Genomic DNA, 25,245 nt, shown 5'->3' on the forward strand with positions numbered 1-25,245 from the left:
ACATTTTGAACTGATTGACTATAGGAAGGTCCCCAGACCATTAATGGCCTGGTGTCCCTCCCTAGGGGGGTGGGCCAGTTTCCTAGCAACTATATCTCTAGTGGGTGGGGAAAGAATGCAGTAAGGTGGGTTCCCCTCAGGGCATTACTGGACTTCTCCATCCACCTAGTTCAGGCTTTAATAATAGCTGCTAATTTTTAATCTTTTGGTCTCTCACCTACCATTATGTTTTCTTAGATCTCATTCTCTATCCTAACAAGTGATTTTCAGTTGTTGTGTTTGTCCTTTGCAGGGCCCTTCCCTGCAATTACCTTTCAGATTTGTATTCATTGAAGGATTGTAATTTGTTTCTTCTGACATTTACATAAAATCCAGAGAATTTATCTCTTTAAATATCTCTTTATTTCAACATTATTTTTACTATTGCTTTCAAAAATCTCAATTTGATATTTTCTAAACCCCTTATTTCATCCTCAGAATCCATTAATTTATTTTTTTCATATCTTTTATTTGTGCTTCTGACTGGTTGATATTATCTGACCCAGATTCCTATTCACAAATTCTTTTCATAGCACTACTAACCTGTCAAAAGAGTATTTTTCCCCTTAAATTATGATTTTGCCCCCAATTCTAAAAATCCCATTGGGTTCTTCTTGTTTCTTGTTTTTTTCCAATCTATCTTTTCAGCTATCAGGTTTTCTTTTTTTTATTTCTTTATTTATTTATTTTTTATTTCTTTGTTTTCCAGACTGAACTCAAAGGGAATATCTAGGTGGGGATGTCATGGAACATCTAATCTCTCTGACTCTGCATTCCAAGTTCTGGCCTTAAGGTGTGGGCCACCTGTGTTAACAGGAATCAAACCTACCTCCAGAATGGTATGCAACACTTCACCAACTAGACCAAATTCCACACCCTGTCCCTTTTAAGTCATTGTTAAATGTCCTTTTATTTGACTTCTTTAGCGTATGGAACATAATTATTCACTACCTTCTCTCTGATTATTCTTTATTGTGAATCTCTTTCTGACATTACTTTTTTCTACACTGGGGAATTTCTATTACATTATGAATTCATGATCTTTGGAAAATTATCAGTGAGAATTCGTTGAGACCACTTAAAATTTTCTCTAAATAAAAATTTTCCTCAGGGCTGGAGAGATGGCTCAGTGGTTAAGAGTGTTGTCTGCTCTTTCAAAGGACCTGGGTTCAATTCCCAGCACCCACATGGTGACAGACCAAAAAGATTAAAAATTAAAAATGTGGGTGGAGAAATCTAATAATGCCCTTAGGGGAACCCACCTTACTGCATTCTTTCCCCACCCACTAGAGATAACAATTGCTAGGAAACTGGCCCATACCTCCAGGGAGGGACACCAGATCATTATGGTCTGGGGACCTTCCTATAGCCAATCAATTCAAATTGTAGCATTTTGACCAATAGATGCTTGCCAGGCAGGAATTGCCCTTACCTTGGGCATGCTGGTAGGGACCAGAATCTATATATCACCCAACTAACCTGGGCACAGGTGCTCAGCTCCCACCACTTTGGCAGTGGTGGTGTGTGGGCCCAAGCTGCAGCTTGTAATTTACAATACAAAGAACCTCATGTATTTACAGTAGAGTCTGTTTACTTCTGGTCTTTTGGGGTTCGTGAACTGGCAGAACATTTTGGGGGCTCATCCTGGGACCCCAGGACTCCAGAAACCTGACCCGGAGGTTTTTTATGCCGGCCGTAAGTGTCTAATTGTCTCTGTGTAATGTCTGTATGTGCAGTACTTTCTGTTCTCTGTTCTGAAAATTCCTCAGAGCTCAGGGTGTCAGTATCTGGGTAGCAAGACATGATCAAGGTGGATGCACTGGTGGTCACAGCTGCAGAAGTTCAGGGGGACGCCCCTAGCTCCATCAGTATTTTCAGTATTTTGGTGGGTAATCTGTACTGCCTTGTCCTAGTGAGCGCCACTTGGTTTTTCCTGGGGCAACAGCCCACTCTCGGTGTCTCCTGGGACATCAGGACCCATGCCTTCTGTACCCAATGCAAGAGGAATCAGTATGTTCGGCCTTCCCCAGAAGAGTCAGTTTTGGTCACGGGAAATTTGGCCAGCTGGTGAGATTTCTTTTTTTTTTTTGTCTCAATGTCTCTGTGCAGTATTTGTTTGTGTCTACCTTCTGTTTTTTGTTCTGAACGGGCTCATGAAACTTGTTTAAAATGTATGTGTGCCTATGTGTTTATAAGGTCTATGAACGCATATATAGGTTAGCACGTGGTATATGAAGTGCCTCAGTGCCTCACTGCCATCTTGACTCTACCATGTGGGTTATAATGTGACCGCCATCTTGGTATAGGTAAAAAAAAAAAAGGTGGGGGGGGGGAACCTTGGTCAAATAATTCTCATTTCCTTCTAGGTTAAAAGGATGAAGTATTTTAAATTGGTATTGGTTTTAGAAATTAAATTGTTTGCACTGGTAAATTGTGGTGTTATTTTTTTTTTAATTTTATTTTTCTTATTAGTTACATTTTGTTAACTCTGTGTCCCAGCTGTATCCCGCTCCCTCATTCCCTTCCCAACCCCACACTCCCTCCCTGGTCTCCTCCCTGCCCCTTTCCAAGTCCACTGATAGGGGAGGACCTCCTCCCCCTTCATTTGACCCTGTTTTATCAGGTATCTTCAGGGCTGGCTGCAAAGTCCTCCTCTGTGGCCTAACAGGACTGCTCCTCCCCTGGGGGGGTGGGGAGGTCAAAGAGCCTGCCCTTGAGATCCTGTTAGAAATAGTCCTTGTTACCCTTACTTTGGAAAATTACTTGGTTACTGAGCTACCACGGGCCACATCCGAGCAGCAGTTCTAGGTTATATCCATAGATGGTCCTTGGTTGAGTGTCAGTCTCAGAAAAGACCCTGTGCCTGGATATCTGGTTTTGACTTTTAAGATTATGGTTATGCCTTGTGACTTCTCTCCTACAAAAGGGGTACTTTATTTTGATATTGCAAGAACGGGTTTTAAAAAAAAGTTTAAATGTTTAAGGCTATAATAAAATGTTTAAAGTCTATCAGGCATTTGGGTATAACAATGATCTTGGGTAGTCTAACAGAAAATTTGAAAGTTTCTCAGTCCTTTGGAGGAGAACAAAAAGTGTTGGCATTTATTTATTTTGCTAAGCCAAGCCATATGGTTTGCACTAATTGAGAAAATTGCAGTTTTTAAAATGTATCTTGTGGAGAGCTGTTTGTTAAGCTGCTTTGTTTATGGAAAAACATGTTTTCACCTAGTTCCAAAACTTATTCTAAGTTCCTTAGAGTTTGTTTATGTTACCTTTATGTTATCTGCTACCGGGAAGTTATTTTAAAAAAAAGAATTTGGCAGTTTCAGAACTTTTTGTATTAATGTAACTTGTTTCTGCTTTGTCTATCAAAAGCAAATCATCGTGGAAGCTGGGCTCCAGCAGGATCATGTCAGGATGGAAAAGATTTTGATGAGAGTTTTTATGTTATATAAAAAGCAAGAGAGAGAGAGCAAGAAAGTAAGAATGTCTGGTTAAGCCAGAAGAATGAAGCTAGGAACCTGAAGGTATATAGAATGTTGCAGAAGGTTAGTGGATGTATTATAAAAAGCCAAAGAGTTAATATGATTTGAGAAAGAACTGTATTTAAGTATGTTGTACTTCATTTAAAAGGCTGGTGTTTCTTCACTGCAAAATGTTTTTTATACTCTTTTAAGGGGAAAGAATTCTGGCTGATAGATTTGGTATGGCTATGTTTGGTATTGTCAGTCGCAGCCTGTGCTAACACGTGGCTAGCCGCCATGATGGTTAAGCAATAGAGAAGGTGGAGCTGTAGTTGCTGCCATATTTGTTTAGGGCTTCAAGCTCAGTTCAGTTACATGTGGCCAGCCGCCATGCTAGTTCAGAGATAAAGAGGGTGGAGCCATGAGTTTGCAATCATCTTTGTTTAGGTCTCTGAGTTATGTTCAGTCCTCTGATTAGTGCTAAATGCAAAGCTTTTTACTGTTAAATTTTAATGCAAGTGGTAGGAGCAGCAAGATTTGCTAGCCCCTCTATGAACTGTATGTGATTAAAAGGTTTACTTTGATTTTAGTTCAGAAAGAGCAGATTTAAAGTCATGATAAATACTATGGTTGAGCCTTACCTAGTCTCTTTGTTTAGGTTTTTTGTTGTTGTTGTTGTTGTTGTTGTTTTTAAGGTTAAGCCTAGGCTACTTAAAATATATAGTTCTAAAACATGCATTTTAGAAAAATGTCAGAATTAGAAAGTATAGTATTCTGTTTTATAGGACACAGTTTAGAGCACATGATAAAGATAGACAAGGAGTGACTCAGATATGCTGGCCCTCAAGCTTGTCAGAGATCTGATGAATATGGCATTTTAACTGTGTAAGCTTTTTGTGACAGAAAATCCCAAAATCCGGCAGTAGCTCCCCAAGGTCTCTGAGAAGATTTGGGCACAACGACAGATGACTGCAACTCTGGATTGTGGTATGCTAACCACTGGGCAATACTGCCCCAACTGGCCCACTGCTAGGGCCCAGCCTAAACAGTGGACAAAGCCAGGGACACCTGAAGAGCTATTGTCTCACATCGTGAGAGGCAAGGTGAGGTCAATCTCTCCTGTTTCTCTTTCTGCAGGAGCAGTAGAAGCAGTCTCATCTGTACCTAGCTGGACCACCTCTGCCCACGATGTTTTGAGACCACAGGAACCAGGGACATTGCCTAGGTGATGGACTAACTAGTCATCCCTGTCATTTTGATTGGCACATGGATTGGTATATTTATTTAGCTTATAATTTATCCTTCTCAGGTCTCTGATCACTTTGACAGCTAGGCTCAGCTTATGGTAGCTTCGCAGCTAAAGAGCAGACAATTAGATCCACTGTTAGCTCATTAATCAGTTCATTAGCTAGGTAGAACTATGAGGTACTAGATCTCTTATTTAGAAGAAAAACAGGTTTGCCTTGCTCACAGGACTCATGTTAGTTGCCTGTGTCTTAAAATAAATAAATGGAGCCTATGTAGGGTCTGAGGATATAGGAATTTAGGTTATAAAAATCCAGAGTGTTATTTGGTTTGAAAAATGCTTTAGGGTTGATAAATGCACAAAAGATTGGAAAGTCTAAGTTGATGTTTTAAGGTATATAATCATGAGTTATAAAGAGATAAAAATGTTTTAAAGCATATTAAAAATGGAAGATACTTTAGATCTCTCCCCCTCTTTGCTACTGTTGTGCTTATGTTATGAGATTTCAGAAGTTCAGAGTTTTGGCATTGATCAATAGAGTTGATGGAGCACTGACTGCTTATTATTCAGTCACCAGGTTGAGACTTTAATTTCCTTTGGTTGGCTTCTGGAGATAGACTTAAAGGTGTTTCTCATTATGTTAAAAACATCTGTTTAATGTGTATATCTGACCCCAAAGTCATAGTTTTTAGTATGGTATTCTTAATATCTGCCATTTCTGGGGTAGATTTTGACACAGAATATCTTAAATCTATTCCTTCTAGTTGCTTTGTTAAGGAAAATCCAAGCATCCAGGGTTTAGCACTAAAGCCAGTAATGTATTTTTGCCTAACTTTCCAGTGTAAACATGGAAATGGGGGCTAAAAGTAGATGTTGAATGTATGAGAAATTGCCAAGCTCCATTCATGGCTGATGTACCAACAGCTATGCCTACAGAAAAAAATGTTAAACAACACTTAAGTTGTTTATAAAGGTTATAAAACAGATAACTGATACTCATTCAGTGGGATGCAGTTTTACCTGTTACTCTCAGAATGTTATGTTAGATTTGCTGAATATATATTTCCTTTTGTGTACCAAAAAAAAATTCATATGAGTTTCAGGATGTGACCTGGATCTGGCAAAGCTCAAAAAGGATCGCAGATGAGATTTTCCCTGATCTTTCCCATTTAATAGACAAATTTTAACTTCTGTCTCCAGTCTGAATTTTTCTTAGCAGATTTTCACCTGTTTGACTCTGTTCTGGGATCAGCTGTGCACTGCAAGCTGAAATCTGGACTTCCTGACATGATTGCTCCCTCCCCCTTCGGGTGGATCAACTAACCAGATGCTTGTGACTGCCCTATTGCCCAGCCTCTGACTGGCATTTCAGCCTCCCTAGCCTCTGATGCCAACGGTCCAATGTCAGCACTGAAGAAGCACTGAAGAAGATGGAACTCCGGCCCAAAATCCCACCTAGCAGGCTGAAATGCTAAGTCAAAAGGGGCTCCCTGACATTAGCTATTATCTTGGGCATCTGCTTAGCTGAAATGGAAACTAATATTGCAGCAACTGGGCTAAAATCCTAGAAAGACCCTAGAGAGAAAGGATAATAGTTCTCCTTGGCTTACTACCCCTATATCTACCCTGAAAGGACCCCTACTCATTTTGATTTTTATCTTTGGGCCTTGTATTTTCAATTCCTTAATGGCTTTCATAAAGAAATGCTTGAGAGCAATACCCTAATGATACTCAGATCCCATTGTAAAAAGGCAAATCTATAGGATACAAGGGGTCATATCTGAAAGACCCAAAATTGGGTCTTCAAATGATCATGGGAAAGGGGGAAATGAGAGACCAAAAGATTAAAAATTAGCAGCTATTAATTAAGGCCTGAACTAGGTTGGTGGAGAAGTCTAGTAATGTCCTGAGGGGAAGGACCACCTTACTGCATTCTTTCCCCACCCACTAGAGATAACAGTTACTAGGAAACTGGCCCATCCCCCTAGGGATGAATACCAGGTCATTATGGTCTGGGGACCTTCCTATAGCCATTCAATTCAAAATGTAGCATTTTGCCTTGGGCATGCTGGGAGGGACCAGAATCTGTATATCACCCTACTAACCTGGGCGCAGGGCGGCGGTGGGTGTGTGGGCCCAAGCTGCAGCTTGTAATTTACAATAAAAAGAACTTCATGTATTTACAGCGGAGTCTGTTTATTCCCTGGTCTTTTGGGGTTCGTGAACTGGGCAGAACAATGGCAGCTCACAACTCTGTAATGCCAATTCCAAGGGATCTGACACCTTCACACTAATGCACATAAAATAAAAATTAAAAAAATTCCTCATTACTACAGTGTATCTAAAGTGGTTTTTTAAAGAGGGAAATGGAGATTTATTCTTTCATACAGATTGCAGTTTTCCTTCCATCCACTCCTCCCAGATTCCCGATCCACTACTTTTCCTCTCCCCCCCGCACCACTCTTCTTCCTTTTCCCTTTGAAAGACCAAATAATTAAAAGTTAGATTTTGGGGGGTACTGGTTTAAAGTTTAAAGCACAAGCCAAAACAAAGGTCAGCCAGGTGGAAACATGTCCAGCCACCTGGAGAGAGGAACGAGCTTTACTGCATTCTTTTCCTGCCCAGTTGAGATACAGTTCCTAGGAAACCAGCCTAGATGGCCAGGCCATAACTGTTTGTGGACTTGGTGCCTAAAGTAAACCCATTTCAAAAGTTAAGTTCCCTTACCTAGTCATGTAACGCCAAGACATGTAATTCCCTGCTTTCAGTTTTTTCGTTTAAAAACCTTGTTCCCCTAAACAACCTCACCACATTCCTCTCCTGCTTCCACAGTAAGTTTTGTGACCCAGCTCAAGCTTGTATTAAATAAACCCTCATGTGTTTTGCAGCAGAGTTGATTCCTGGTAGTCTTTGGGGGGGTCTCACAAACTGGGCATAACACCTTCAGAGAAGAGGGAAGGCTCCCATGGATTTCAACTGACCTAACAAGTTACAATAAGACTAGGCACAAACCTTAAGTGTTATTAACTAAGGATCAAAACATATCTGAAATCGAAGAGACAATACAAAAAAGTGCTTGAGTGTAGACATATTGAGAACTCACTACAGGAAAACCATTTTCCTCCACATTGTCCATACTTTTAGGCAAAGGAGTATTTCTGCATAATATCTGAGTTATTTTCAGGAACTGGGGAAATGTCACAGTCTGTCAACTAAATGTCTGCCATATACGCATAAGTTCCTGAATTCATTCCTTTGGAACCTTGATTTTAAAAACACCTGAGCATGCCTGTAACCCCAGTGCCAGAGAGGCAGAGACCAGTCAGCTGACCTAGCTGAAGTGGTCTCCATGTAAATGAGAGACTCACAAAAAGAAAAAAATAAAAAGTTGGAGAGCAATTGGGAAAATGGCATTCAATATAATTCATCGGCATGCAAATACACTTAAAAATAGTTAAGGCATTTTCTGGGCTACTCACTGGGGTAAGTCACCATTGAAGGATTTAAGCATTACAATAGCTTTCTAGTCATCATGGCTGCTTTGCCTGAGACCCAGGTTGATCTGTTTCAGTCCTACTACTCAATACTTTGATACTGACTAATCCATCGGGAAGCAAAGACTTCCAAGACAAAGTTTGACTTGATTATCTCCAGAAAACCAGGCTTTATAACTCAGATTCCATTGTTTCCCTGACTTAAGTTCAGCTCAGGTCTACTTTTTTTTTTTTTTCAATGCAGTTTATTCAGGAACCTTGAACAATCCTCGGACCCTGGGGAAAGCCAGCCCACAGCTTAAATAGCCTCTGGGTAGCCAACCCAGGCGTGCCACGTGGACAATGCAGATAGGTCCACATACATGGAAGCAAGCCAGATCCTCAGCCTTAGCCAAATGTGGAATTGTTCGTGACAGAGAGCACTCACCATCGGGAAGGTGGAAGGCGGAAACCAGCTCCATCTTTAAGGCATAGCATTCCGCAGCTCTCTACAGTTCCCCCTTTTTGTTTTAGATGCATCAGGCAAGAGTAGAGGTCTGATCTCTGATATTAGAAATAAATTGGGACTTTGTACAGATGTTCATTTAGGTGTCATCCACCCAAAGAGCATCAGACCCGTCCGATACCTTTTTCTCAGAGGCGGGACATGGGGCATCAACCCGCATGCAATCAGACATGCTCTTCTCTGGGTCCAAAGCGGCTGACCCTGAGTGTAGTGCTTAGCCTCGCATCCTGAGCGTATCATTTTAGCTTTTTATGGTATCCAACCATGCTTGGGGAGAATGTCCTGCTTCAAAGGCTGTAAAGGCCTGAATGATCATGGCTGCATCACACTGTTGTGAGACTCTAATCTTGCATATATACCACAAACCAAGGAGACCAACACCAGAAGGCCTGCTAACGCTCCCATGCCCGCCCATTCCTTCAGATGATTCATGGCTGCAGCAAAAGGAGGCTTGATGGTGGTCAATCAGGGGATTGACCTCTTGCAGGAGCAAATTGATACCCTATGGCAAATTGCTCAACCTGGCTGTCAATGAAAGTATGCTGGACTTTGTGTCACTAGCATATAACATGAGAATTTTTCCTGTGCTGCAAATCTGTCTAAACAATTGTCGAGCTATATTTTAGGTAATTGGACTGGAGAATTCGATACTACGATGGAGCAGCTGAGAGTGGCCATTGTCACAGTAAATTCTACTAGAGTGGATGCAGGACTAGCCTCAGGTCTACTTTTAAAACAATATTTAGAATATATTATTCAGCATTTTGGGCTTTCTATACTACAAGAAGTTCTTCCCCAACCTATCATGCTGTCCAAAGTAGAAAATGTTCTCTTCCTCTGCATCTTAACCAGACGATTTCATTCTGTTTACATAACTCCTTCTCAGATTACTTTCAGCTTCATTTCCCTGCTTTCTCTTCTCTCCTCTCTGCATCTTTCCACCTCTTCCCTCTTCTTCTCCTCTCTCTGTCTGTCTCTCTCTCTCTCCATCCCTCCCTCCCCCTGCACAGCAGCCAAAAGCTGCCTCCAATAAACCTGCATTTATATATTTTAACTTGTCTTGCTTTAGCTTAAATTGCTGCTACAAGAAGGTGTAGCCTAAGCTTTGCCTAAGCTTCAGGAATGACAAGGAATGACTCATATGGAGTACCTAGTGCTCCATATGAGTCACTTAATTCATGGGCTACCCCTTCACACTTACTTTTACTTATATCCGTTGTCTCATTATGCAACACAACAACCTATCTATTCAAAGAGGCTAGAAATAGCCATATATTTTCAGCATTTCTCTCTCTCTCTCTTTCTCTCTCTCACACACGCACTCCAACTCTTGTCATTAACAATGATGAAATTGTATTTAGTTAGTGTCTTCTATAGAATCTTTGGAGATACTCCAGTTCCATTTCTAAGTAATTTTCATCTAGACAAGCAGTTCTCAACCTGTGATTCATGACCCTTTTGCTAGTTGATTGATCCTTTCACAGTGGTCTAAGACCATAGGTAAACAAAAATATTTACATTACAATCCATAACATTAGCAAAATTACATATACAAAGTGGCAACAAAAATAGGTGTATTGTTGGGGTTACCACAAAATGAAGAAATGTATTAAGGAAATCCACCTTAAAGAAGTTTGAGAATCATTGCTCTAGACAGTATCCCCAGTCACACCTGTGGCCTTTGCTTTTAATATAATTGATAGGCATTTCATTATCAAAACCTTAACTAAAATTCTCTTTCCAAATTAGAGGTGTGATCGTATTTCTTGCCTGCATGGAAACTATTATTTACTTTCCATCATTTATTCAATACAAAAACAAAACAGGAAAGTCTTGACTTCTTGACAGTACTCAAAACACATGGAAATGGAATACTAATAATATAGCTTTTTTGTTTGTCCCCATATTTTATGATGCATAACGTTTTGGTTACACATACTTCATCTGTCCTTTAACTCATTTACTTGAAATTACTTGAAATACGTATTTTCTTCCTCTCTTGCTACTGAAGCCCTCATTATTATTAAAAAACAGTTCAAAATTTATCTTTTCATAGAGGTGTCTCCAAAATAAATCACTCTCTAATCTTTATTCCTACCAGTTTATTATTATTTTTTTTATTTTCTGAAGAACTTATTTTGCAATTTTTAGCAGAATACAGTGTTTATTTCTCCTGTACCACTCTAAGTCCTTGAAGGTAGTAGGCTATAAGAAATACATGTTCTGTGTTTGGAGGAAAATCATTTTTGAATCACAATCCCATCACTAGAAGTATGACTGTGAGGTTCCCTTCTCTGAATCTGTTCCCTTGTTTAGAGTTCTGGAACTCAAACAGTGGCTAGCAACATGCCTGGAACAACTGTTCAATAACTATTTGCACTTCTTTTAAAAGCATATAGTTCTTTAGTTTTCTATCTCTTCAATATGTCCTCTAGCTTTTTCTGATACAGCACTGACACTCTCCAACTCATGCTTGACTTTTCAGGATTTAGCCCAATGCCTTGTACACAGTACTAAGTCACAAAATTCTTCTTGAATGAATGCACAAACATCACACAGGTTTTAATATAAAACATTTAATTCAGGCTGGGTAAAAGCAGTTCTTGTCTTGTATGAAGCATGGACAGATGAATGTTTCTGGGCTGTCCCAACAAGATGTATCAATGGAACATCCTGTCTGAGACCCAAAGAGCAAGCAAGCCTTTTCAGTATTGTCTGGACAAGCTGGCATTACAAAAAATTGGGGAAAGAGAAAGAGGAGGGTTCATAGCCTAAGGAAGTGTTTGGAGTTAAATGAGAAGTGTAGGCTGAGAAAATGGCCCTTCTCTTTGAAAACCAAAGGCTGCCAGTGAATGTGAGGCTTATGCACAGCCAGGGTCATAAGTGAGCGAGAGGGGCCAGGGTTTTGGAAAATCTTTTTGCTGGACTGTGGTGAATTTTAAATCAAAGCCTTTCAACATTTTTTCTCTCTATAGACAAGGCACATCTTATGTGGAAATCCTTATTCTCAGTATGCTCACTAACCTACATTCCTGAAAAACAACCAATACAAACAAATGAATTATTGGGGATATTAGATATGAAAGTGTTAGCCTCATATTTCATGGTGTAGCACAAAAAATATTTATTTTCACTACTTTACATTCCTTTAAGCTGACTGTATTCCAAAGTTATCACTGTTACATGAAGAACATAAATTCTTTGGTGCTGTTTTGAAGAAAAATAGCCCATATATTGTAGCATATGTGCTCTAAGGTTATCAACAAGGTTGCTGTTAGAGCAATAGGTATCAGATTAAACAATCTTCTTTACTTCTACAGATCTTTTATAATGCTTTCATGCATTACTGGATCACTGTTTCTGTCAATTTGAAGAGTCAGAGTTTCACTGCTTAGGAATATAGTATATTACCACTAAGGGATGAAAAAAAATACTTTCTTTAGCCTCACACTACAAACAATTCAGTGCAATTATTGAGATTTAATTGTTTCTAAGTTGAGCTACAAAACGATCCAATGGCATGATGTATGTCACATGCTCTCCAGCTTTCACTCTTGTACAAAAAATTCAATTAAAAGACTTTGTTCTTGCAACCAAAGGTTATACATGTTTGCCTGGCTGCTCTTTATGCCCATGTGTAACCCATGATTTTTAAGCTGTCCTTTTATTAGACAAATCAATAGAGCAAGATATAGTCTACATTATTTTATTCTATTTATAGGAAGATTTTCTTTCATGATATCTGTTCCCCAAAATCCATCTTGTTCTCAACTAGCTGTCAAGTAAAAAAAAAAAAATACAAAAAACAACAGAGTATGACAAAAATAACCACCTGGAAGGTAAAATGGGATTTCTATACAGTTTCCTACGGGTAAGAATTCTTAGATTGAGGTGTTAAATTAAACTAAATTAAAATTAAAAAAATACTTCTCTAAAAACTCAGTGGGTTGTTTTTGTTTTTGTTTTTTCATGATAGAAATTCAAGGAAATAGTGGATGGCTCTTCGAGTTGGAATGTTATCTCATTGATGGTGGGGGAACAAGCAGAATCTCTGGTTCCTGTACCTGTTCAGACCTTACTCAATCTGTCAGGCAAAGAGTAGGAGATTTTGTTTCTTGCCATATGTCATTGAAGTGTCTGTCTCCTACTGTGTTATTGTTCGCCAACAGTGGTGTGGGCAGACAGAGAGGAATGTCCAAATGGGAAGTGTTTTATTATTAACTTGGTTAACAACCTGAAATAGGATACATGACTTCATAAACAGATTACAACACAGTACTGGACAATTCAAATAACAGCTTTGAACTTTTGTTAGCAGCCAGATGCTAGACAAGAGCCTAAGAGTATTACAGCTCTGGGCAAGTATGTAGGTCAGTGATTAAAAGCAAAAAAGTGGCAATTCTTCCAACTTTAGCAGGTCTAGAAGAAGGCTGGAAGCAGCTGGAGTAAATCTGTAACCGTGGGTAAATCTTGGAGTCTAAGGTAGGAGTGAATGCCCCTGCTTGCTACCATTCCTGGAACTCTGGAGGCTGGCTTGGGAAAACTTCTTAACCTGAGGCAGAAACCTCTGGAAATAGGACTGAAACCAAATGGAGCTTCCTTAAATTTCCACCTTCAGCACTCTTCCTCCTCCCTCCTCCATAGAGCTTGGTCTGTGTTCCATGAAGCCCAAAAGCATCTGGATATATGAAGTGCCAACTGCAACCTGATTGCTGAATATTATTATGCAAATAAGGGAAGAAATAGAACCAATCAGGGAAGAGCTTGATTTTTTTTGTTTGTTTGTTTGTATTTTTTTTCTCTGAGGCCTGGCTTTTTGTTTTCTCAGCTTGATCACTTTCAGAGATCTAGCTGGTGAAAACCAAGGTTTTCATTCAGCTAGGGGTTATTGTTCCTTTTGTAGTTCCACTGACCTCAGGACTTGAGTTTTGTGCCCAACAGAAAATCCCTCTGGGACAGACGGCTCTGTAGGAAGACAGCAGGAAAAAGAGCAGAGGCTTCTGCTTCTATCATTATGATCTGAACAAAGCAATTTCTTCTCCTTCCTCCTTCTCCTCCTCCTCCTCCTCTTCTTTGAAAGGATGGAGTTTTAGGAGTCTTATTTTTCTTGGGCCAGTTCTACTTGGCTGTTACTGAAGAGGTAAATGTGAGGCCTGTACAAGATCTAACCTCATCCTCCTGGGTAGAGTACCTAAGAATAATGGGGCATAAAAATTCATCTTGAAAAAAGCTGCAAATTTTGATCTGCTAGACAGAAGACCTAATTTCTAATCTGAGCTGAAATCCTCCCTTTTGAAGTTGGTAGGAATTTTGTGTGCACACTCACACATGCATGTACCTAAACACAAAGACACACACACATCTGAGGGAGAGCATACACATCTCATGCAGTACAATTGTTTCCTTGGTACTCCCAACTCCAACTCCAACTACATAATTTGCTAGGAACCTTGGTTTGAATTACCAACCCTAAGAATACCTTTACTCTAGGCAGTAGGTTTGCCCATAGTAATGATCTGGTATGAAACTGTTCTTAGAGGTAGGTTTGGTGTTGCAAGACTATAATCTTTGCACTCAAAGAAAGGAAGATCAAAAGTTTGAGGACAGCCTGTTCTAGGTCCTGAAGCCTGTCTAAGAGAAAAAAATGCAGGCAAGATAATACTCTCCCATATGTAGCCTTTCATTTCGTAGAACAGACATAAATATAAAAAGAGGTGAGTGTTTCCAAACATCTCAATTAGGGCAGCATGACAACAGAAAATCCTTCAAAACCTTAAGAGTTACTGTTTTCTGCTCTTTCATTCTTTTTCTTTCAAGGAATAGTATCAGTCTTCAGTGGTGCCTTTTGGATAGTATAACATGATGGGCTGATACAGAAGACTTATAAAGTATGTGAAATTTTGAAGGAGTTTAGGTTGTTGACATGGGCAAGGCCTTGTCATAAACCCTAGACTCTGACACAGAGGAAAACAGCAAAGCTTTTCCTTATTGTGCCATGTGAGATGTAGATACCCTCTGTAGAAAACGTCCACCATAGCTTTCTCTCCTATCCCCCAGATACATATACCCTAGAGACAGATCTACTACAGAGACTGCTTTCACCTAGATCAGCTGAACCTGTCTCTTTGATGCAGCTGTATATCCTAGCAATCCCTACTTGGTTATCATATTATAGTAACTCTACCTTTTTATTCACATATATGCAGTAACTTCACCTCTCTGTTCAAGTCTATATAATAAATACTCTGAGCTTCTGGGGTTCTGCAGTTTCTGCAGCAGAGAATTCAGAATACCCCATTCCATCTTCTGTCCACATCCATCTGTCTGCCATTTGTTTCTTCCTTGCCATCCAAGTTAGACAGGTCTGTCCCTGGAACCATGCAGGACATGAAAAGACACTCTTAGGGTCTTAGGCTCCTTAGTAACTCCATCTCTTCAAAATCCATCTGTATTTGCAAGAAAGAAAAAGGTAGCCTCATATTAATTAGTGCCATTAATGCCACTGTTAGAAAAAATGTAGTGGTGTGTGTGCGTGTGTGTGTGTGTGTGTGTGTGTGTGTGTGTTTTCTCTCACAGTTCTAGAGCCAGTGAAGTCTAATTCAAAGGTGCTGGACTGGATTCTGGTTCATAGATAGAACTTAATTACTATGTTCTTACATGGTAGTAGTGGTGAAGGAACATTCTAGAGTCTCTTTGATAAAGATTATGATCTCATCCATGAGACCTCTGTCCTCAAGATGTAATCAGCTCCCAGAAGAGCCTTTCCCAATAGCATTTCAGTACCAGCAACTACTGGTTTGTTTGTCTCAGATAGGGTACCAATGCTAGATCAAAGATTTAATTCCAAATGAACATCTGTACAAAGTCCCAATTTATTTCTAATATCAGAGATCAGACCTCTACTCTTGCCTGATGCATCTAAAACAAAAAGGGGGAACTGTAGAGAGCTGCGGAATGCTATGCCTTAAAGATGGAGCTGGTTTCCGCCTTCCACCTTCCCGATGGTGAGTGCTCTCTGTCACGAACAACTCCACATTTGGCTAAGGCCGAGGATCTGGCTTGCTTCCATGTATGTGGACCTATCTGCATTGCCCCCGTGGCACGCCTGGGTTGGTTACCCAGAGGCTATTTAAGCTGTGGGCTGGCTTTCCCCGGGGTCCAAGGATTGTTCAATGTTCCTGAATAAACTGCATTGAAAAAAAAAAAAGATTTAATTCCACTTAAATCTAGTTTGTTTATAGGGGTTACTTCCAGGAGCATGAGCAACTGAAAGATAGCTGCACCACCAAAAGACACATTCCAGCCTGAGTGACAAGTCAGGAAGTCCAAATATTCCTGAAGCTGGCAAGAGTGTCAGTTTTTCCTTGTCTGTATCATGTCTGCTTTCTACAGTACAGTACTGTTCTTTTCAGGTGGAAAAGGATGCAGTGATGTGTCCTTCATATGCTTGCATAGGAGAAATGAAGACTGTAATGTGCTACCAAGTGCATTTTTAGAAAGATGAATCATTAAGAAATACAGAAAATTTGAAGAGACATCATACTTTTGATTTTAAGAGCTATAAGATGTCTTTCACACAAAGTGATAATATCCAGAGAGAAGGTAAAAATGAAGGATCAGACAGATGTTTTGAAGATCTCTTTTGCACATTAGAATGAGATGATTAGATCTCAGGAAATATCTCTGTGTTATTAATGATGTGTGAGAGAGCATTTTGTATGATGAATTATTGTGATGATTATAAGGATACAAATCAAGATTTTCCAACTTCATTGGTGGTAACATTTGCAAGCTTACTGCTTTGTGTAGGGACCTGTTCTCTAATAGTAATAGTAAACAACAACAATAATAATAGTACTAGTAGTAGTAGTAACAAAAGAAAATTCCCTCAACTCAAACCACATTTATTCCTTCAAGATGTAAAAAATGAGGCTCATGAAGATAACATGCAAGATATCTCACCTCACGTTCATTCAGTTTCTACCAAAAAAAAAAAAAAAGGGAGGGGGGAGTTGGGAAGTGTGGAGGTAGGGTGGGAAAATGGCTTGGTAGGTTATATGCTTCCTTAGTGTAAAACAGCTGTGGAGAGCTGCATGTTTCTCAAGCTGCTTAACAAAGCAGTGAAAAACATGTCTTCACCCTGGCCTTCACCTTGCGACAGAGAAAAGAGGAAGTTCTGCTAAATTCCTTAAAACTTGTTTGTGTGACCTTGGACCATACCAGCTATAGGGAAGTAGTTTTAGAAAACAACTTTGGCAGTTCCAGGAACTTCTTTCTTGTATTGATGTGACTTGCTTTAATTATTTCAATCCTCACTCCCCACTCAGGAACTGTTAGACTCTGACGGTGGGCTCTGTCGAACAGCTGAGTTCATTGATACTCATCCATAAGCCTAATTCTAGAGAACAGATGGAAAGATACTAGGTTCTTTCTGGCCAGTCCTTCTAGACAACATAACAAACTCTACATACAGTGGGAGATCATGTCCCTAAAACTAAGATGGAAAGCAATAGAGAAAGAAGTGTGAAATCAACCTCTGACTTCCACATGCTTAAACACAAATGCACCACAGATGCAAATAAATATAAATAAATGGACATCATTTCTAAAAGATATGATATCCAAAAATGCCTCCAGACACTGTCCAAAATCCCTTTGGGTTAGTGAGAAAGGCCCTTGTTGAGAACCACTAAATAAAAAATAAATAAATAACTGATGTGGTAACATAAAAGCAGTATGTACTCATTAAGTACTAGCTGTTATACTGATTAATATAGTAGCAAACCTGAAACTATTTTACTGATACTCAACATTAAGATGTATATTTAATTTTAATTATAATTTTAAGATATCCTTTTAGACTTCTCTCAAACTTGTTCTGCTGAGAGAAATAGCACAAATTAACATTTTCCTGCTTGACTACTACATTACTGTATCCAACCTTAAAATTCATAGACATTAACTGAAATCGTCATTTATAAACTAAAAATTAGTTCTTTGCTGGGCATGGAGGCTTGTACCTATAATCTCAGAATTCGGGATGCTCAGGCAAAAAGGTTGTGTTGAGTTGAGGCTAGCCTGGACTTCACAATAAAGCTCAACCTCACTACCACCCCAAAAAGTCCACGATATTCCTTCAACAAGGTTTCCTAGATCCACGTCTATTCAGGTGTCCAAGCAAAAAACCTCCTGCTTCACCTAATTACCAAGAACTGTCCATTTGAAATGCAAATCAAAACGACCCTGAGATTTCACCTTACACCCACCACAATGTCTAAGATCAAAAACCCAAATGACAATACACTATAGAGAGGATGTGGAGAAAGGGGAACCCTCCTCCATCACTGGTGGGAATGTAACCATTTACAACCACTTTGCAAATCAATCTGGTGCTTTCTCAGACAATTAGGAACAGTGCTTCCTCAAGATCTAGCTATACCACTCCTGGGCTTATATCCAAAATATTCTCAATTATACAGCAAGGACGTTTGTTCAACCATGTTTGTAGCAGCCTTATTCATAATAGCCAGAATCTGGAAACAACCCAGATGTCCCTCAACTGAGGAATGGATACAGAAATTGTGGTACATTTACACAAGGGAATATATCACTCAGCAATTAAAAACAAGGAAATCATGAAATTTGCAGGCGAATGGTGGGCTCTAGAAAAGAACATCTTGAGTGAGGTATCCCAGAAGCAGAAAGACATACATGGTATATACTCACTTCTGAGTGGATACTAGACACATAATATAGGATAAACATGCTAATATCTCTACATTTAAAGAAGCTAAGAAAGAAGAAGGATCCTGGGCAAGATGATCAATCCTCATCCAGAAAGGCAAATGAGATGGACATCAGAAGAGGGAGAAAATAGGGAATAGGACAGAAGCCTACTTTAGAGGGCCTCTGAAACATTCTACCCAGCAGTATATCAAAGCCGATGCTGAGACTCATAACCAAACTTTGGGCAGAGTGCAAAGAATCTTAAAAAACCGGGGGATATAGGAAGACCTGGTGGGGGGGGAGGATAGGAGTTCCACAAGGAGAGCAACAGAACCAAGAAATCTGGGCCCAGGGTTCTTTTCAGAGACTGATACTCCAACCAAGGTCCATGCATGGAGATAACCTAGAACCCCTTGCACAGATGTTGCCCAATGCAGATCAGTATCCAAGTTGATTCCCTAGTAAGGAGAACAGGGACTATCTTTGGCTGGCTCTTTAATCACCTCCCCTTGAGTGGGGAGCAGCCTTACCAGGTCACAGGGAAAGACAATGCAGCTAGTCCTGATGAGACCTGATAGGCTAGGTTCAGATGGAAGGGGAGGAGCACCTCCTCAATCAGTGGACTTGGAGAGGGGCATGGGAAGAGATGAGGGATTGAGGGTGAGATTGGGAGGGAATGGGGAAGGGAGCTACAGCTGGGATACAAAGTGAATAAACTGTAATTAATATAAAATTTTTTAAATTAAAAATTAATAAAAAAATGTCCATTCTCCCTCCTACACATTTACAATGTCCACCCAACTCCTCTGTCTCTGTGGACACCCTTGTCTCACTTCTAAACTACTGCAAAGTCTTATAACTCATCAACTTGAACCTTGCTTTGATCCTGTCCACATGCAGTCAGAGAGAGCTTTCCAAAGCATGGATATAATTAGATGATTCTCCAACTTAAAGGTTGCTGTAGCTTCCCAATGTTGCTTTGGATTGGATTCAAAATGTTTGATAGAGCTCTGTTGAATTCTTTTTGTTTGTTTTGAGTTTTGGCTTTTTATATTTTGTTGTTGTTTTTGAGACATGGTTTCTCTGTGTAACCTTGGCTGTCCTGGACTCACTTTGTAGACTAGGCTGGCCTTGAACTCACAGTGATCTACCTGCCTCTACCTCCCTGAGTGGTGGGATTCCAGGCCTTCACCACTGTGCCCAGCTGTTTAGTTCTTTATTAGCTAACCCCTACTAACTTTTTTACATTAGCTCTATAAAGTGTTTCAGTGAAATGTTGGCTTGTGTTGTTTCCTGAACAGGAGGTGTAGGGGTTGTGTTGTAGATGTATCTATTGGGGATAGGCACCCACATAGCCAGCAGTTCTCTGTATTTTGACTTTAACCAATATAGCTTTCTATAATTGTCTCTGCCTGCTGAAAAGAATTTTATTGATGAGGTATGTGAGCTACAATTATCTGTAGAAATAAGGAGAGTATTTAGAGTGTAGTTAGAATTCATACTGGTTTAGGAAACTGGAAGTAGTAGGTTTTATTCTAGGGTCCATGAAATCATCAGCCTCAATTAATAACAACAAAATATTTTAAATAATAGATTTAAATGTCATTTCTCTTAATAAAATACTACATCCTTTCTTTCTATGTACTTTGTAGTTTAAAACTTATTATTTTCTTTTTGGCATTCTAAATGTATACATGCAGATCCATGAGATTAGGGGCTCCCAATTGTTCATCATTAAAATCCTGAATCACCCAATACAGTGCTTTCCATACACATGCCAGACATTTGGCAATTATTCCTGAAATGAAAGGACAACATCTGTAAGTTCTTTATCCACCCGCTCCTCTTTATTCCCACTGTAAAGTCTGTACAACTTTATTAGTAAGTCAGGCATCTGTCTTTGAACAAAATCCAGCTAGACACACCCAGGTCTGGTGAACCACTCCCAGTTTCAATAAAAACAGCTTCTAGATGTCTGCTAAACATCCTAAAGTCACCAGAACTTTCTGTGTTCAATATACATAGCCTTGATTTTCATTTGTTTCAAAGAATATAGCCTTCACAGCACATGTAAAATTTTTACATTCAGGATTTGTTTTCACTGTTGTTCATGCCAATAATATGCTTGCTTTATTCTGATCAAATCCACCCCCTTCCGATTCAGATCCAGAATAAGTCTTACTTTATGAATGATGTCATCTTTATTAGAGCCTGCGTTTATCTCTTCTATGTCTGAGTTCCTTTGCCAGAGATAATGTAATATATTACGGCTTTTCAAAGTCTTTCAAGTACATGTCTTCCTTTCCTTAACATGATCATTGAATCTTTTGGTCAAGGATTGTTTCTTAACTTTCTCTTGTATAAGGCTGTTCATTATTGGAATGGGAGAAAAACAGAACTGCTTTATTCTGTATAAGTCGTTTCTTTCAGGGTAAGAAAAGATCCCCATAGCTTACTTTCACTCATAGCAACTTTGTTAGGGCTAGTAAACAAGCTAAGAATTGGATAATACTACCCAGACTGAGATTTTTTTTAATTTATTATTATTTGTTATTATTAATTACACTTTATCCACTTTGTATCCCCCCATAAGACCCTCCCTCCTCCCCTCCCAATCCCACCCTCCCACTCCCTTCTTCTCGAATGCCCATCCCCAAGTGAACTGATGGGGAGGTCCCCTTCTTCCTTCTGATCTTAGTCTATCAGATCACATCAGGAGTGGCTGCATTGTCATCTTCTGTGGCCTGGTAAGGCTGCTCCCCCCGCAGGGGGAGGTGATCAAAGAGCAGGCCAATCAGATTATGTCAGAGGCAGTCCCTCTTCCCATTAATATGGAACCTACTTGGACACTGAACTGTCATGTGCTACATCTGTGCAGGGGTTCTAGGTTATCTCCATGAATAGTACTTGGTTGGAGTATGAGTCTCTGGAAAAAGTTCCCTGTGTTCAAATTTTCTTGTTCTGTTGTTCTCGTTGTGTGGTTACCATCCTCTCTAGCTCTTACTATTTCCCACTTCTTACATAAGATTCCATGCACACTGCCCAACAGTTGGCCATAATTCTCAGCATCTCTTTGAGAGTCTGCAGGGCAAAGGTTTCAGAGGCCCTCTGTGGCAGGTTCCTAGGTTGTTTCCTGTTTTCTTCTTCTTCTGATGTCCAACCTCTTTGCCTTTCAGGATGGGGATTGAGCGTTTTAGTCAGGGTCTTCTCTCTTGATTAGTTTCTTTAGATGTACAGTTCTTAGTAGGTTTATCCTATGTTATAAGTCTATTTGAGTTAGTATATACCATGTGTGTCTTTCTGCTTCTGGGACAGCTCACTCAGGATGATCCTTTCTAGGTCCCACCATTTACCTGCAAATTTCATGATTTCCTTATTTTCCATTGCTGAGTAATATTCCGTTGTGTAGATGTACCACAATTTCTGCATCCATTCTTCAGTTGAGGGGCATCTGGGCTGTTTTCAGCTTCTAGCTATTACAAATAAAGCTGGTACAAACATGGTTGAGCAAATGTCCTTATTGTGTACTTGAGCCTCTTTTGGATATATGCCTAGGAGTGGTATGGCTGGATCTTGAGGAAGCGCTATTCCTAGTTGTCTGAGAAAGCGCCAGATTGATTTTCAGAGTAGTTGTAAAAGTTTACAATCCCACCAGCAGTGGGGGAGAGTTCCCCTTCTCTCCAGCATGTGTTGTCACTTGAGTTTTTCATCTTGGCCATTCTGATGTGTGTAAGGTGAAATCTCAGGGTTGTTTTGATTTGCATTTCCCTAATGGCTAATGATGGTGAGCATTTCTTTAAGTGTTTCTCTGCCATTCAATATTCCTCTACAGAGAATTCTCTGTTTAGCTCTGTTCCCCATCTTTTAATTGGATCACTTGGTTTGCTGTTTTTCAGCTTCTTTATTTCTTTATATATACTGGATATTAGTCCTGTGTCAGATAAAGGGTTGGTGAAGATTCTTTCCCAATCTGTAGGCAGTCATTTTGTTTTGATGACGGTGTCCTTTGATTTACAGAAGCTGTTCAGCTTCATGAGGTCCCATTTATTGATTGTTGCTCTGAGAGCCTGTGCTGTTGGTGTTTTGTTCAGGAAGTTTTCCCCTGTGCCAATGAGTTCAAGGGTACTCTCCATATTTTTTCTAACCAATTTAATGTGTCTGGTTTTCTGTTGAGGTCTTTGATCCATTTGGACTTCAGTTTTGTGAAGGGTGATAAGTATGGATCTATTTTCATTTTTCTACATGTAGACATCCAGTTAGACCAGTACCATTTGTTGAAGATGCTATCTTTTCTCCATTGTATGGTTTTGGCATCTTTGTCAAAGATCAGGTGTCCATAAGTGTGTGGGTTTATCTCTGCGTCCTCTGGTTCCATTGATCCACCATTCTGTTTCTATGCCAGTACCATGCAGTTTTTATAACTGTTGCTCTATAGTAAAGCTTAAGATCAGGGATGGGATACTTCTAAAAGATCTTTTATTGTAGAGGATTGTTTTAACAATTCTGGGGTTCTTGTTATTCCATATGAAGTTGAGAATTTTTCTTTCCAGATCTGTAAAGAATTGTGTTGGTAATTTGATGGGAATTGCATTGAATCTGTAGATTGCTCTTGGTAAGATGGCCATTTTTACTATGTTAATCCTGCCAAGTCATGAGCATGGGAGATCTTTCCATTTTCTGACATCTTCTTCTAATTCTTTCTTCAGAGACTTGAAATTTTTTTTTTCAATGCAGTTTATTCAGGAACATTGAACAATCCTCAGACCCCGGGGAAAGCCAGCCCACAGCTTAAATAGCCTCTGGGTAGCCTACCCAGGCGTGCCACGGGGGCAATGCAGATAGGTCCACATACATGGAAGCAAGCCAGATCCTCGGCCTTAGCCAAATGTGGAGTTGTTCGTGACAGAGAGCACTCACCATCGGGAAGGTGGAAGGCGGAAACCAGCTCCATCTTTAAGGCATAGCATTCCGCAGCTCTCTACAGTTCCCCCTTTTTGTTTTAGACGCATCAGGCAAGAGCAGAGGTCTGATCTCTGATATTAGAAATAAATTGGGACTTTGTACAGATGTTCATTTAGGTGTCATCCACCCAAAGAGCATCAGACCCGTCCGATACCTTTTTCTCAGAGGCGGGACATGGGGCATCAACCCGCATGCAACCAGACAGGCTCTTCTCTGGGTCCAAAGCGGCTGACCCTGAGTGCAGTGCTTAGCCTCGCATCCTGAGCATGTCATTTTAGCTTTTTATGGTATCCAACCATGCTTGGGGAGAATGTCCTGCTTCAATGGCTGTAAAGGCCTGAATGATCATGGCTGCATCACACTGTTGTGAGACTCTAATCTTGCATATATACCACAGGCAAACCAAGGAGACCAACACCAGAAGGCCTGCTAACGCTCCCATGCCCGCCCATTCCTTCAGATGATTCATGGCTGCAGCAATCCATGTTGATAATCCTGTGGCTAGTCCTGCGTCCACTCTGGTAGAATTTACTGTGACAATGGCCACTCTCAGCTGCTCCATCGTAGTATCGAATTCTCCAGTCCAATTACCTAAAATATAGCTCGACAATTGTTTAGACAGATTTGCAGCACAGGAAAAATTCTCATGACAGAGGACTCATATCCAGTATATATAAAGAACTAAAGAAGCTGAAAAGCAGCAAAACAAGTAATCCACTTAAAAAATGGGGAACAGAGCTAAACAGAGAATTCTCTGTAGAGGAATACCGAATGGCAGAGAAGCACTTAAAGAAATGCTCAACCTCACTAGCCATTAGGGAAATGCAAATCAAAACAACCCTGAGATTTCACCTTAGACCCATGAGAATGGCCAAGATCAAAAACTCAAGTGACAACACATGCTGGAGAGGTTGTGGAGAAAGGGGAACCCTTCTCCATTGCTGGTGGGAATGTAAACTTATACAACCACTCTGGAAATCAATCTGGCGCTTTCTTAGACAACTAGGAATAGCGCTTCCTCAAGATCCAGCCATACCACTACTGGGCATATATCCAAAAGAGGCTCAAGTACACAAAAAGGACATTTGCTCAACCATGTTTGTAGCAGCTTTATTTGTAATAGCCAGAAGCTGGAAACAACCCAGATGCCCCTCAACTGAAGAATGGATGCAGAAATTGTGGTACATCTACACAATGGAATATTACTCAGCAATGAAAAATAAGGAAATCATGAAATTTGCAGGTAAATGGTGGGATCTGGAAAGGATCAACCTGAGTGAGTTGTCCCAGAAAAAAAAAGACACACATGGTATATACTCACTCATATAGACATACAACATAGGACAAACCCACTAAAACCTGTGCATCTAAAGAAACTAAGCAAGAGAGAGGACCCTAACTAAAACGTCCAATCCCCATCCAGTAATGAAATTTTTTCATACAAGTCTTTGACTTGCTTGGTTAGGGTTACTCCAATGTACTTTATGTTATTTGTGGCTATTGTGAAGGGTGTTGTTTCCCTAATTTCTCTCTCAGCCCTTTTTTCTTTTGTATACAGGAGGGCTAATGATTTTTTTGAGTTAATTTTGTATCCAGCCACAGACTGAGATTTTTTTAAATCAAGCTTTTATGATAATTAAATCAGCTTGGTTATAGGTAATCTAATTGGGCATCTTACAATTAGTTAAGAAAGTTGGAAGAAAATCAATTAAAGTGGATGATTTTGTCACCAATTATAAAACATGACTGAACAAGATCAGAATGAATCAAATTACTTATCATAATGAATTTACCTTATATTTTAGACAG

This window comes from Meriones unguiculatus, chromosome X, assembly GCF_030254825.1.
Source record: "Meriones unguiculatus strain TT.TT164.6M chromosome X, Bangor_MerUng_6.1, whole genome shotgun sequence".
NCBI lineage: Eukaryota > Metazoa > Chordata > Mammalia > Rodentia > Muridae > Meriones > Meriones unguiculatus.